At 42.2% G+C, this 16,104-nt stretch overlaps 1 protein-coding gene across 1 annotated transcript in view; it reads right to left on the bottom strand.

Moving 5' to 3' along the window:
• The window catches only part of LOC310781155 (glycophorin-C-like), a 60,653-nt gene extending 48,431 nt beyond the window's left edge, over window positions 1-12,222 (bottom strand). Inside the window, exon 1 of the mRNA XM_083641698.1 lies at window positions 12,115-12,222. The gene's annotated coding sequence lies outside the window, so the exon portion shown is untranslated. The remainder of the gene's footprint in view (window positions 1-12,114) is intronic.
• Window positions 12,223-16,104: the final 3,882 nt, after the last annotated feature.

Genomic DNA, 16,104 nt, shown 5'->3' with positions numbered 1-16,104 from the left:
GTTACAATGGAAGTAAAGTAAAGGTAAAGTCCCACTGATTGTCACACAATGTGTGAAATTTGTTCTCCGCATTTGACCCATCCCCTGGGGGAGCGGTGAGCGCCGCGCTCGGGAATCATATGGTGATCTAACCCCCCAATTCCAACCCTTTGATGCTGAGTGCCAAGCAGGGAGGCAAATGGGTCTCATTTTTATAGTCTTTGCTATGACTCGGCCGGGGATCGAACTCACGACCTCCCAGTCTCAGGGCGGACATTCAGACCACAAGGCCACTGAGCTGGACACATGAGTGACAAGGATAATTCAGATTTAATTCTCTTTTTGGACCTTTCACATCTGAAGACACAATAATGTATTGGAATGTTTTTCCTTTCATATATCTGAAAGAAGGCTCCCAGCAAACACAATTACATCATGATGATGTTCTGATATCATCTTTCAGTGACGTCCAGGACTAGGCCAAATCACAGCCGATTTGGGGATCATTTAGACATCTACACAGGAATGTCAAGAGGACGTCGAAATATGACGTTACCATAAATAGGCATATTCAGTTATTCTGCTATGTACACAGTGTGTATTCAGCAGCGTTATACATAATTATATCCAGATTAACCTTTATTCTACATTTTCAAAAAATAAAACAGTTACCTGGCCGTGGTTTGAACCCAGGACCTCCAGCTTTGGTGTCTGCTACTTTACCCCTACACCATCCTTCCACAGCAATGACAAGGCATGGATATAACCTTATTATGGCATAAACTTGTTTTTATTCAAACGTGGGTGTCAAGTCTTTGTGGATCGGGCATTACTGTGTGACATCTAAACCAACTATGTATTATGCTACAGCAGATGCAGAACCCCAAAACACATTAACCCCACCCAAAATGCTACATTCCAACTTCCAGTAGTAGTAGTAGTAGTAGTAGTAGTATTAGTAGTAGTAGTAGTAATAGTAGCAGAAGTAGTAATAGTAGTAGTAGTAGTGTTGGTAGTAGTGGGAGTGGTAGCAGAAGTAGCAGCAGTAGTTGTAATTGACCGGTTAATGAGTTGTGGGCAATTTAGTGTTGGCGTGTGTTTCATTAAAAGTTTAGAGATTTATCATTTCAAAACGGTTTCACGTATCCAAAATCCTTTACTAACCTTAGGTCGGGGTAGCCCATAGATGACCCAGAAAAAGTTTTGTGTGATTTGGCCAAACGGTCTAGGAGGAGCTCGCAAAAGTAGGTTTTTGATCAAATTCAAAATGGCGGAAAATCTACCACACAGAAATGGGCGTGGCCTAGTGGGTTAGATACATGATGCTCCAGGGAAACCAGTAGATGTGGAATTTTGATTCTACAGCTCGCAGTTCAGAAGTTATGGACCGACAAACATGAAATTGGCTATTATAGCGCCACCATCTGGTGGATTGGTGTAATTTTTTTACTCTGAGTAGTGGGTGATGTCGTGAACCTGTGTGGAAAGTTTGGGTGATGGGGGGTGTATGGTTTCTGAGATCCACACACTTTTAGGGCAGGAAAAGAACAAAAGTAAATACACAAAAGTTTAAACATTTATCATTTCAAGACGGTTTCACGTATCCAAATTCTTTCTAAGATTTTAAATCAGGGAAGTCCAGAGATGACACACAAAAAGTGTGGGCTCATTTGGGCAAATGGCCTAGGACGAGTTCGTTTTTTTTTTTTTTGAGAAAGTCCAAGATGGCGGAAAATCTAGGCACACGCAAATGGGCGTGGCCTATATGGATAGATGCGTATTGATCCAGGGAATACAGCCGAAGTGGAATTTTGATTCTACGCCTCACGGTTCAGAAGATATGGACCATAACGCAAAATGGTCTGTTATAGCGCCACCATCTGGCCAATATGGCTAATTTTTTGTCTCTGAGTAGTGGGGCACATTTCCAACCTATGTGCAAAGTCTGGCTACTGTACCCCTTACGGTTTTTGCCGTGCATACTGTTTTAGCGGAGAATTAAAAAAAAAAGAATAAATATAGCCGCAAGCGGCGATGCGGGGTCCAAGCTTCTGGTGACTTGGGGGTTATATGTCAGATAATATAGACACTGAATTGCACATTTAGTCAGAGTTGATATGTGCACAAGTGTACCAAGTTTGCAAGTAATATGTAGTAAGTAGCAGTGGTGGTGGTAAGTCAAATGGTGGCTGTCAAAGAGGCTTATTAAGCAATGGACTTTTTCTAGGCAAACTGTCATAATTTCAAATCCTAGCTTCCTGATAAGCTTAGATGTGTTAGCCATGAGTGGACAGCGTACTGAGGTGTTGCTTTTGTGGTGTTCCGAGTCCATTGGATGAAGATAGTGTGCTGCTTCTACTGTACACTTCTGATCATGGTTATAGATGTGCTCAGTGAGGAAAGGATTAAACAAACTGTTCCTGAATGGTGATCTAAGTAATTGGTTGTCACAATGAAAAGCCAATGCTTTTGTAGTAGTGGTGGTAGTCATAAATCTGGTCTGCATAAGCACAAGGCCAGAATTTGAACCATTTGTCTTGAAATTAATGTAAAATCCTAACTATTACTAGATACTCCACATGGTACATTCATAGTGTCTCTGTATAGGTACAGTATAACAAGATTAATATTCAGGTTGTGTAAATCACCCTTTAAGTCAAACTGTTAGTGGCTTAATAGGTTATCAGTTAACAAGTTACTTGTCTGTTATTCAGATGTTTTAAAAGGGTAAGCTTGGGCACAGTGGACATCTACAAGTTGGCAATAAAAGTGTAAGCTCAAGGTTGACTAAAGGAGTTAGGATATAATGCATAAAAAACTGGGACAAAAGACAGCAAAGGAGGCAGATATATGATTCAAACAATAAGTTTTTATTGCAAATAATAGTTTTTATGAAATGAAAAACTTAAAGTAAAAATAAATATATCAATCCATTTGTCCTTGTGTGGGGCTGAGTCGGGGTTTCTGGACTGTGTGGAGGGACTGTCGAGTCTTGGAGTCAAGTCTGAGTCAGGGCTATGATTTGTCTATTATGTCAACTCAGATGTGATTGAGCATGAGGATAGCTTCTTCCATTTCGTCTGTAGTCATTTGAGTTGGTGATTTTGTAAGCAGTGGTGTGATAAGTGCAAGTGGGATGGTGTATGATGTTTCCTGGTTATTGATGGACAGAGAATTGGATATGTGTTTTGCGGTTTCTGTTTTATGGCGTTGATTGCATTTGTGACATTTGTATGTGAGTGAGTCAAAGTTTACAGTAGTGATAGGTGCCAAAAACAGAAGTACTTGTTTGTGACGGTGGCAGAAGAGACTTCACCATAGATGCTTTGAGTGGTGGGTGGTGGTGGTTCTGTGTATGATTCAAGTGCAGTGGTGGGTGTTGATGTTGTGGTTGGGGTGGTTGTCAGATATGTATTGGTTTGTATGCATGTATGGATAGGTTGGTCAGGTGGTACCAGTCGTCAATGTCAGGTTTACAGTACCCCCACACAGCTAGGTCAATGGTTCCAGTTGCGTCAATGAGGAGGAAGGTTGTTGTATTCATGGTGGTGCCGGCTCAGGTTGTTGCTTCAGTTGTGGGTTTTACCAGTTTGATTACTTTGCAAGTGATGTTGATCTGTGGAAGAGCATGGCATAAACAGACAAATTAGTCATAGGAAGTAGTATGTTTAGCTTTCATAACTTCACATTGACATGACACTATTTGCATATAGGTTGACTTTAGAAAATCTGGAGTATGTAATTCAAATTCAAAGATTCAAGGCCAAGGTTCAGTAGGTGGCATTTTGTTTTTGCATGATATTGTATGTTTTATCTAATGTCACTACTGTGGCATAGGGTGCAAAAAAAGATAGTAGACTTACTTTTTCGAAGTGGCGTCCTTCATTCAGAATGGTGGGGGTTGCATGTTAATAGCCACCCAGGGAGTGATGGATTATGGGAATTTGAGTCCGAGTCTCCAAGCCCTGAGTCAATTAGGTGGCTCACACGTGTGTGTGTGTGTGGGAATGGGGGGGGGGGTGTCACAGCAGGTGGCATTAAAAGTTTAGACATTACAAGTACCGCATAGTACCACACTTCAAATAAACCAAACTATACCTTTCACAAATCAACTCAATAAGTGTCAAACTAAATGAATGCCTGCAAAACTGTTTTCGGATGTGCGAGATGTGCAAAATAAATAAGCATTGTTTCGGTGGAGTGTCCCTTTAAGGCCAAAACTAACATCTCAGTTGGCTTTAATTAAAACACAAGATAGGAATACATTTCAAATCACAACACATTGCCGTCACTTCAAATTACCTTCATACCTCCCTTTACATAACATTGAAAATATATTTCAGATTGTGTAAACCTCCCTTTAAACTCACGGATTTGGCTTTTGGAGGTTTCATTCAGCAGGTTTCAAAGATAAGTTGAATTGGATGTTAAAAAACGTTCCCTCTATACTGCCAACTGTCTTGCACCATCTCCATTCATCAGTGATTCAGTGCACCTGGTACAGAGCCTGGCCACAGCCCAACTCTGATTGGCTCAGATTGATGTCAGTCACACTGCAGGATTACAAGCCCGCCAACTTCTGTTTCATGTAAAATACATTGGTGATACATTTTGCAGTGTAAACATTGGTGAACTGGGTTTACAATTATCAAATTATGTGTTCTTAAGTTAAAGCAACTCTGCTCAACATGTGGTAAAATATCAGCCAGGATGAGCGGTTAATGCGTGTCACACCTATGAACAGGTGAGGGCAATGTGACCCCTCAGCACTGGACCCAGATAAAACCACAAGGAAAGATGGCAGGCACACAGCAGGACAAGGTGCAGGGTGATTTTATTTTCCCAACATCAAAAGTGACAGTGAGGCAATCAGCATGTTGTCTGTGGATAAGAACACAAACAGAATTATTTACCCAAATACACAATGTTAACAAGCAATCCAAATGACATCAAATTAGCAATAAACAAACAATGTAACAATCAATTAAAGCAACAATAAACAATATATTTTAACCATGCTAAAGAAAAAAACATATGCAATTCACCTTTAAGGTCAGCATGAGTTGGACTGGCTCACAGCACCTCTGTAGCAGCAGACTGGGGTTTGGGGCAAGTTTTGCACTTCTTTTATAGCCATAGCTCCACCCATCTCCCCACCCACATGGCACAATCCACAAGTGAGTGAGTGAAGCACTCTGGGAGATGAAGTACACCAGTGGTGGCCATTTTAGTGTGCGTGTGCGTGTGCGTGTGCGTGTGTGTGTGCGCGTGTGCGTGTGCGTGTGCAAACAGACAAAATAGTCATAGGAAGTAGTATGTTTAGCAATAAAAAACAATATAACAATCAAACAAACAATAAACAATATATTTTAACCATGGCTAAAGAGAAAAACATATGCAATTCACCTTTAAGATCAGGATGGCTTGGAATGGCAATTCAACAATGGCTAACAAAACTACAACTTACTTAATAATGCATCTGAAGGGAGGATAAACACCAACTGAAACACCAACACAGCCTCTACTGCAGTAACGGACACACACTGAGTGTAGAGGCTGATTAGCGTCTTAAGTGCAGGTGTGTGGTGATCAGTCCAGAATTAGGTGCAGGTGTGGTGTATATGTGTGTGCGTGTGTGTACGTGTGTGTGTGTGTGCGCGTGTGTGTGTGTGTGCGCGTGTGCGTGTGTGTGTGTGTGTGTGTGTGTGTAGATCCGGTGACCTGACGGTTTCCAAGCAGTACTAGTAGTAGTAGTAGTAGCAGTAGTAGTAATAGTAGTAGTAGTAGTGTTGGTAGTAGTGGGAGTGGTAGCAATAGTAGCAGCAGAAGTACTAAGAATAGTAGTAGTAGTAGTAGCAGCAGCGGCAGTAGTAGTGGTGGTTGGCTGTTATAGCGCCACCATCTGGTGGATTGGTGTAATTTTTTTACTCTGAGTAGTGGGTGATGTCGTGAACCTGTGTGGAAAGTTTGGGTGATGGGGGGTGTATGGTTTCTGAGATCCACACACTTTTAGGGCAGGAAAAGAACAAAAGTAAATACACAAAAGTTTAAACATTTATCATTTCAAGACGGTTTCACGTATCCAAATTCTTTCTAAGATTTTTAATCAGGGAAGTCCAGAGATGACACACAAAAAGTTTGCGCTCATTCGGGCAGATGGCCTAGGACGAGTTCGTTTTTTTTTTTTTTGAGAAAGTCCAAGATGGCGGAAAATCTAGCAGACTTAAATGGGCGTGGTCTATATGGATAGATGCGTATTGATCCAGGGAATCCAGCAGATGTGGAATTTTGATTCTACGCCTCACGGTTCAGCAGTTATGGTCCAATACGTGAAATGGTCTGTTATAGCGCCACCATCTGGTCAATATGGCTAATTTTTTGTCTCTGAGTAGTGGGGCACATTTCCAACCTATGTGCAAAGTCTGGCTACTGTAGCCCTTACGGTTTTTGCCGTGCATACTGTTTTAGCGGAGAATATGAAAAATAATAATAAACGGAACAGATACAATAGGGATCCACGCACTTCGTGCTTGGACCCCTAATAATAATAAACGGAACAGATACAATAGGGATCCACGCACTTCGTGCTTGGACCCCTAATAATAAACGGAACAGATACAATAGGGATCCACGCACTTCGTGCTTGGACCCCTAATAATAACTTCAGTGTTTATGCCTGTGTTTCTGTCTGTTGTAGTGTAAAACGACTAAAGGGAGAGCAGGTGCTTACATGAAAGTGAGTGAGAAAAGGAGAAGATACTGAATAATGACATCACAACAGTATAATCCTAATGTTAATTTCAAATAAAATATTCTTCTAAATATGGATGAAAGTCCAAAAAACGTAAAATTTTCTTCGGCGCTGCCCTCGCGGGCAGCACCGAGAGGCCCTTCCTTACAGCACCCCCTACCTAAAAGTACTTCCAACGCCACTGGGGAAGGGCGATTCTGAGCCTGCACTGCAGTGCTGGATTAGCTGCGATATAATTTTTATTATATTTTCTTTGGGGGAGGGGGGGGGGCACCAGCAAAAATCTTGCCTAGGGCACCAACTTGGTCAGGCACGCCACTGAGGGACAGTACACAATAAATATATTGCACCAGAAATAGCTAAAAGCTAATTTGCATCTGTAGTCCCTGGGTGCACAGAGTCCTGTGTGCACACAGTACATATCAAATACAGAAATAAAACAAAATCCTAGTGTCTAAAAAACAATCAAGATACATGATACAAAAAAACAATGAGACTTACTATTAGCAAGGTAATACACATACAATGCGCACAACAGTGAAATAGAACACAGAGGTAGATAGCAATCCACTAAAATCACACAGTAGCAAATGAGGAGATGGTGAAAAATAAATAATGTCAGAACACAACAACATGAGACCACACTAATGTCTATAGGTGGCCACAAGACTGACCCTCTCTCAGCCACTTCTTAACAGAGGACTTAAAACCTTTGAAAGTACTGCAGCCTTTAATCACTGCTGGCAGGGTGTTCCACAGCCCGCCCGCTTTGACTGTGAATGCAGATTGACTGAATTTCGTGGATCTAAATGGCACGCAACAGTCCCCTCTAGTGGAGGCTCTTGTAGTTCTCACACTGGTGTTGCGGTTTGTCACAAATTTGTTGAATGGGGGGGGCAAGGCCGTGGAAGATATACAACAAACAGACATTTGCCATCGACAGGAAATTCAATGTAAATCAAATGTTAGAAAGTTATATTTCTTGATAATGTCACAGTGATGGAAGTCGTTAGGTTTTTTATCCAGGACCTTCAACGCTTGCTTGAATAGAGTAAAGAGTGGCTGCGTTATTGTTTTATTGGCCTGGGACCAAGTAGTGGCACAGTAAGATAGATGTGATAAAATGAAAGAATGAAGATACAGTTTCGCCGCATCTGTGCTCAGCTGACATCGAATTAATCTAAATTGCCGAAGATTACTATTAGTTTGACAGTCCCTGCAGTTTTCTTTATGTGCTTTATGAAGGAGAGGTTGCTATCTAAAATAATACCCAGGTATTTAAACTCCTGGACAACCTCCACCCTCTGACCCTTAACAAAGATGTCGGGAGGGGGGGGGTGTTATTACGCCTTATAGAGAAATACATGTTCACGGTTTTAGAGACATTCAAGGTCAGGTAGGAGTTATTCAGCCAAATAGCTTAAATAACTTTTCCATAGCGACTGTGAGCACAGATGCAGCTTTCTGCTTGGAGTCAGAGTGTACATATATGACCGTGTCGTCCACGTACATTTGTACCCTCACATCTTATCATTAGCTGATAAATCACTTGAAAACGCCAACCTGGACAATTCATCGGCCAGATCAGCCGAGATGGCCAGGAAGGATTCTGGATGAATTAGCGGTCATTAGTGTGGCATGTTTGGTCGTGTTTTGGCTTGCACGAAGTGGATACTCACATTAGCATGAGCCAGGAAATAGCCTGCTCCCCCTATATTATACAGTACAGTCTAATGCCTGGAGTTGATGTGAGCTGGACGCGACAAGACAGTAACGTTAGTGGAGCTGGGTGGTAATTGATTATTAGCCGCGTTTAGCATCAAGCTAACCTTATAAAAGGAAAGTCTCACAGCAGCTAACTGCAGTCAGTCAAGCAATGTTCCATAACCATAAGCATAACGGTAGTAATGTTAGGCATTGCATTTATCCACACAACTGTCTTGTGTGGATAAATGCAACAGTAGCGGAGCTTCTGACCAGGGTGGTAAATCCATTAGCTCCACATTAGCAAGCAGCTAATGCTCTGGCCAGACGGGCTTCACTAGATAAATATTTCTTTCTTTTTCTGTGTGGACTTTTTACTGGACTCTGTGTTGTTGGTTGTTTGCTGATGATAGCTAGCAAACGTAACATTATAACCTAGCCTTCTTCTTCGTGGGTGTATTTCCGGACGGAGCCAGTACAAGAGGCAGGCTCGTGAATGCGCAGAACGTCACATCCGCCAGATTTGCCGGAAAATGTTGACCCGAAAGGAGCAGAATCACGCAGGCATAGCTTTGGAATGGGTGAACACAGAGAGACTGGGCTCATTTTTTAAAGTTACGTAACGGAGCATTCACTCGGTAATAAAAAACACTTTGTGAACATTCCCCCACCCCCTCCCCCCCTCAAACTTACGGATTGGACCTATTCACCTTATTCCTGGACCTACGTTTCCCATGATTCTCAGCAGTTGCCGGTTGTCGACTTCCTGTTTAAAAATTCTTCACTAGCAAGGAGGTGCGCGCTGCTGTCAAAGAGCGGGAACGTTTGGCTTATTTTATCCGAAATGGCTAAAAATAGTAACATTGTGTGGTTGCATAGCGGCGATATTTTACAAAAACGAGGTGAATGTCAATTCACTCGTACTGTACAGGCTTATTTTAGTCGAAATGGCTAAAAATAGTATGTGGTTGCGTAGCGGCCGCTTTTGTTTTGAAGGCTAAACGTCCAAACCGAAACTCTTTGGTCATTGAACGTAGCTTTAGCGGTCTCTCTCTTTCAAGATTCAAGATATTGTCACTCCGTTGTACAATTATGCACGTGTGAAATTATTGTGCTGGGGGGCTCCATTACAAGTCATAGGTAGGTACAAAGTCACAACAATTATTATGATTATTTTCAGTCTCTTTCGCTATGAATGGTCCTGCATGGGCGGAAACAGGCAACCGGCAGCTGGAAACAGGGAGGGAGGGTGTCATTGAAGCGCCCACGGTCTCACCATGAAACTCGTGAATAAAGCCAGACTTTAGACTTCACTCCACTCGCCACCTGCCCTTTAAAGGCAGTTTTCAGCTGATGCATCCTTGTGTCAAGTAAAAGATCCATTTATCCCACAAATGGATCAATGGCTTCATTTGCAGATGTAATGATGTAGCAGCCTGACTAACTAATGAGCAATGCTTCCCCCCCCTCACTAATTCAACCTATTGACTCCCTTTCCAGTCGTATTACCTGGGGTTTTCTTGATGTTTCTATGGTAAACATGAAGTGGTGATTTAAATTGTTACAATAAAGATTTGAATTAAATTGCGTGAAACGGAGCAGAATTTAACTAAACTGAATTACAACCTAGGCTACTGAATTAATCGAATGAAGTGAAGTGAAGTGAAAAGTTAGAGCAAAACAGTTGAACAAAAGCAAATTCCTTCGCAAACGTCGTCATGCTGATGATCTGTTATCTTGCGTACAAATGCCACGTTTTTACACTTTCAAAATGTGTGCATTTAGGCTGCAAAAGTCCAATTTGACGTGCAGTTTATACGCATTTTGAGCTAGGCAACTAAAGCAACTTGGCTGGGATATAGGGGTTGGATATGGGTCGTGGTTCGAAACGGGAGGCAAACTGTGACTGCGGGTCCAAAAAACAATTGCAAAAAAACGGAAAACGGCTTCACTGTAATAGTATCCGGCAAGTTTCTTCAAGTACTTCTTTCGTTTGCTATGTTTTATTCTAACTCATTGCAATAGCACTGCAGAACACCGGAAACTGCCGACCGGATCTCAGACCACATCTCAAACTGAACAGTAATACAAAGCAGGCACAGAGTCTGTAGAGAGCCAGCTGGTGACGCGAGGTTAGGTCTGGTGGCCATCCCATCCCATTGGATCTGGACCATAAGCCCTCCCCCAGCCGAGCAGATCTGTTGCCTGCTGACCCAACAGCTTCCCTGTCAACAGAGGAAGCCAGGCGTTGAGGGAACATGGAGTGGGCCTTATCAGGGTCAAACAGTATGGATGGACTCTTGGGAGATGGCGCTCCAGCAAGCATTCCTCACACACCAGCGAAACCTTCCAGTTGTTTAGCTTCCTGTTGTATATGTTTTACAGTTCAGTCCTAATCGAAATAACTTTTTTTATGTAGCAAATCATTTTTGCATGGTCTATTTCATGATTGTTGCAACACAACACAAAACAAAACGCTTCACATTTTTATACAGATGATGCTTTAGATCAGTGGTACTCAAGCTTGCCCTACTTAGGAGCCACACTGACACACACAGAAAAAAAGCTTTGCAAGAGCCACAATCCCCCCCCAAAAAAGTCAATTTCCTCCCATTATTTTATTAGATGTTTATTTGTTTATTTTAAGTAGGACTTAAAAGAGCCACAACTACCCATAAAGGAGCCACATGTGGCTCTAGACTAGAGCCTCGGGTTGAGTATCAATGCTTTAGATAAATGCAATATACTGGTGGGGCAGGTAGAGTATGATGCTAATCTGTTGATAGCTGATCATTTGCATGACAAGACTGTGTGGCTTTGTGTGAGGGCCTGAAGCTGCTCTGAACTGAAGCTAGAGGCAGTTTGCAACCAAGTTTTCACTATTTGCTTTCTAACATTCGTCATTTGACATGTCATTTGCATCTGTTTTCAAAGGGCAATTACAGTACAGTATACCAACACTGATATTTTTGTATTGAAGGTGTCAGCAGCTGATATTATAGCGCTGATATTCACTATATTTCAGTTTGACCACTTGCATACCAAAAATGCTTAATGGAAGAATTGTATTCTTATCAATCTGTAATTTACAAAGACATTTGCAGGTCATATCCAGAGTAAAACATTTCAGGTCATCCAGAGTAGACTGCTTTTCTGTAGGCCTATCTGTGGTCATGGACCTCCATCACATCAGATGTGGACGCCATGACGACTGCATATTTACTATGAAGTAAAATGACAATATGTCTACCTACTGTATGTGGTGAATGCACTGCTTATAGCTACCTATGAATGAATGGTAACGAAAGGTACTTTGTAGGAACACTGGGATTGCCTTGATATCTCCCGCATGCTGTGACGCCTCAAGTCAACATTGCATGTTGCAAGCTGTATTTTCTCAGAAACAATGTTTCTCTCAATGCTTCTGAGTTGTGAGTTGCTGCTGAGCCTTTCTGTGCAGAATGTCTCGGCGCTGCTGGGGCTGTGTTTATAAAAAGACTCCGAGCAGAGGGGTCAGGCCAGAGCGAGGGAGGGCACTGACAGCCAGCCATTCCAAAGCAACATTCTCATCTCACAAGAAGCTCTTTGTATTTGCACTGTCCAACACCTCTCCACAGATAATGAGATATACACACACAGATACACTTCCCACAGATGAGCCCGAAGGAGCACTCACTCACCGCTGGCTGTCCAGTCTGCCCCGCACAGCAACACGTTCTCCGTCCGGCCCTGCAGCACTCTCCTCGCCCTCTGCCCCACGGCCCTCTCTCTCTGTCTCTCTCTCTCTCTCTCTCTCTCTCTCTCTCTCTCTCTCTCTCTCTCTCTCTCTCTCTCTCTCTCTCTCTCTCTCTCTCTCCACACTTTTAACCACAGCTATGCAGAAACGGATCTCCAGTGATCCAAAGAAGGCCTCACGTAGCTCCCTCACCATTGACTCTGCTCAGCTCACTTTTTACATGCTCCAACAACAACAGGCTGGCTCGCACGTGAATTATGTTTTATTTTCATTCCCCTTCTCCTCCACTCCACCAATGGCCACGCAGGCCCCACCCAGCACCATGCAAATAATCCACAGCTGTTGTGTAGGCTGGATTTCACTTCAGTGTGAGGGAGGCACTCGGAGAGGGGGAGAGAAGTCGGGTGGGGGGGGGGGGGGTCTGCAGCTGTCTGAACTTGGGTGTTGGGGGGGAGGGTCATAAAATAATTTCATTAGCAGGGTGTGGACGCTGACACAAGCTCGTGAAATGGCTGCTCAAACTAAATTTGACCTAAATTTGCCCTTCAAGAGGACCATTCTTTTCCCTTTTAGTGTGGGCCAGAGCCGTGTATATAGAAGGGTCGCGACATCTCCATTCACTCCAATGGACCAGTTTTTACTCTCAAGAGTTCCAGGAAGTATAAGGTCCTGGATTAAGCAGCACTGTCAAGTTTTTTCTTCTTCTTCTTTAGAACCAAATTGTACATTGTCGGCTTTATTTTAGCATTCAAAAGTAGCGCGAGACCCCTTCTTGGCTGTTCATTGGCTAATGAGTCATGCATTTTGGTCCTCCGCTGATGCCACTCTCTCTCTAATGGCCCATTTCCACTGCTGGTATCAGCGCGGCCCCGCCCAGCTCGTCTCGCTTTTTTGTCTCATTCCACTGATCAAAAACCTGGACAGCCCGGGTTGAGTCGTGCTAGTTTTGGTCCCTGCTTTGTTGAGGTTCCAGCGCTGTGGACCCGGTACCATACGGTGACGTGAAAACACTGCAGATGACTGATTGGTCAGGCAGAATCGTGTCCACTGTATCTACTGTCAATGCTGGATACCAGTTTAGTGGGGCTTACCTTCTCTTCTGTCATTTCCATCAGTCTTTTGTGTTGCTGCCTTCGGCTCTGGTGAAATAAAATCGATCTCTTTAACATGATGGTGGTTTTCAATTGTTTTGAGAGAGACAAATTCCGCTCCTCTGGAAGCCCTTTGTAGTTGTGTGCTACGTCGGCTCCACTAGGCCGGAGGCAGGATTTAGCGAAGCCGCGGTCTTGCCTGGTAGTGGGGCTCAAAAAATGCACTTTCAATGTAAAATAGGTCGCTTCCGGAAAGAAGCGCCAAAATTTGCACAAATACTCCTTGTGGATTGTTATTTTGATAAAAGTAACTGGCCACGCAGAAATCTCGATCTTTCCAAGATGGCCGCCATTTCCCGCCCCAAAAACACTATTTTGGGGGCAACTTTGGGTAGAATTGTCCAATACGAATGATCTTGTTATCAAACCATACATTTATGACCACAGAGAAGCCAGATTTATTCCATGAAAATGTCAAAATGGCTGCCATTTTAAAGATGGCTGCCATTTCTGCTATTTTTACCATAGGATTTCACTGTCCGGTGCGATTTTGATGATTCTGGTGTCAAATGACAGGTTTTTAACTATGGAAATTTCAAAATTTTACATCAGAAATCATTTGTATATCTCCTTTTACCATTTACTCTAAAATACTAAATCTCTAAAATACTGTTGTTTATGCATTTTCACATTACTTTGAAAATATATGCAGAGTAAATGGCAAAAGGAGATATACAAATCATTTCTGATGTATAATTTTGAAATTTCCATAGTTAAAAACCTGTTATTTGACACCAGAATCATCAAAATCGCCCTGGACAGTGAAATCCTATGGTAAAAATGGCTGAAATGGCAGCCATCTTTAAAATGGCAGCCATTTTGAAATTTTCATGGAATAAATCTGGCTTCTTTGTGGTCATAAATGTATGGTTTGATAACAAGATCATTCATATTGGAAAATTCTACCCAAAGTTGCCCCCAAAATAGTGTTTTCAGGCTGGAAATGGCGGCCATCTTGGAAAAAAATAAAATTTCTGCGTGGCCAGTTACTTTTATCAAAATAACAGTCCACAAGGAGTATTTGTGCCAATTTTGGCGCTTCTTTCCGGAAGCGACTTATAGGTGCTGTTTTGATCGAGCCCCACTATGGTGCGTTGCCGCCGGGGAAGTGGCTTCCCTTCTCCCCGTAGCGTAACTCCCGTCGCTCGTGCAGCGCATGCATGTGAGTTTGAGTAACAACAAAGTGATATCCATTCTCTTGGCCGATTGTCACATTTGCCCATGCCATGTACACTGTAGGTCATTTAGAGCAGTGGTTCTCAAATGGGGGTCCATGGCACTTTGCCAGGGGGTCCGCGAAAAGTTTTCCGGAAAATAAAAATTAAAACTTATTTTGTTTTGCAAAAGCTTCACAGTTCAATGAAAATATTCTATGCTATCTAAAATGGTTCATGGATTACATTCTAATCTACTATCAATTTAAAAGTTAAGCACGTTACCGTGGAAACAATTAAAGGTCCCAATTCGTGCAGCTGTAACCTCTTAAAAACGTGTGTCTCTGGTCCATAAAACATGATTCTGGATTAATTTGTCGAAAATATAGCAACCCCATTTGTTGTGACGGAGTCCCTTCCTCATCTCGTTGCGTCCCAAGAATGGTCTGTTTCTATAATATATTCAGAACTAACAGTTCCCATTGGCCGCTGAGGGAGAGCCCGCCCCAGGCTCCCAGCGGCCAATCAGATTAGCGTCTGTGGACCAGCACGCTGGGTTGTGTCCACAACTAACGCTATCGCTAACTTAACGTTGCTACGCTAAAGAGGACATCTCAAAATGCCTAGACTTACCGAATGCACCTCCGCAGTTGCTGGATCACGTACAGTTGGCGTCGCTCCAGCTAGAAGTGTTAATTTTGTGGCTATAGACAAAATGGTGCAGATAGCTTGTGTGAGAGAGACCCGCGCAGTATGCTTGAGGACCATCGTGATGTCCCGATACCCCGTCTGGGGGAACAGAGCGTTTGGGGGTGTGGCTTGAGACTGCAGGGGGAAGCTGGATAGGGACAAATCCAACTGTGGCAGTTCTGAGCTTGTGACCACTCATTACAGGGAGGGATGACAGCAGTATATATGCATTTACAAGTAAAAACAGCTTTTGCACGGAATGGGACCTTTAAGCTTAGCCCAAAATCACAAATCAGAATGAGGGGGTCCCCGGTATATGTTCTATCTTGTAAGGGGTCCTTGGCTGAAAAACATTTGAGAACCTCTGATTTAGAGCAGTGGTTCTCAAATGGGGGTCCGCGAAAAGTTTTCAGGTAAAAAAAAAATATATATATATATATATATATATATATATATATATATATATATATATATATATATATATATAGATATATAGATAGATATATAGATATATATATATATATATATAGATATATATAGATATATATATATATATTTTTTTTTAATTAAAAAGAAAATGCTACATGTTACTTATTCCTTCTCAAACTACTTCCTACATGGTGCTAGTCTATCAAAATATCTTGGCTGTCATTGATTGTGTTGCATAGTGGTTTTCTGGACTGTTGACAAATTGTGATATTGTAAGTCGCTTTGGACAAAACAAAAGCGTCTGCTAAATGACGTAATGTAAATGTAATGTAATAAAAAAAGATATATATATATATTTTGCAAAATCTTCAAAATTCAACGAAAATAGTTTATGCTTTAAATCTAAAATGGTTCATGGATTACATTCTAATAACAAACCTATCAAATTAAAAGTCAAGCACGTTACCATGGAAACAATTAAGCTTAGCCCAAAATCACAAATCAGAATGA

The sequence above is a fragment of the Poromitra crassiceps genome (genome assembly GCF_964638095.1).
Source record: "Poromitra crassiceps genome assembly, chromosome: 8".
NCBI classification, from domain to species: Eukaryota; Metazoa; Chordata; class Actinopteri; order Beryciformes; family Melamphaidae; genus Poromitra; species Poromitra crassiceps.
This window is presented reverse-complemented; position numbering and strand designations above follow the sequence as displayed.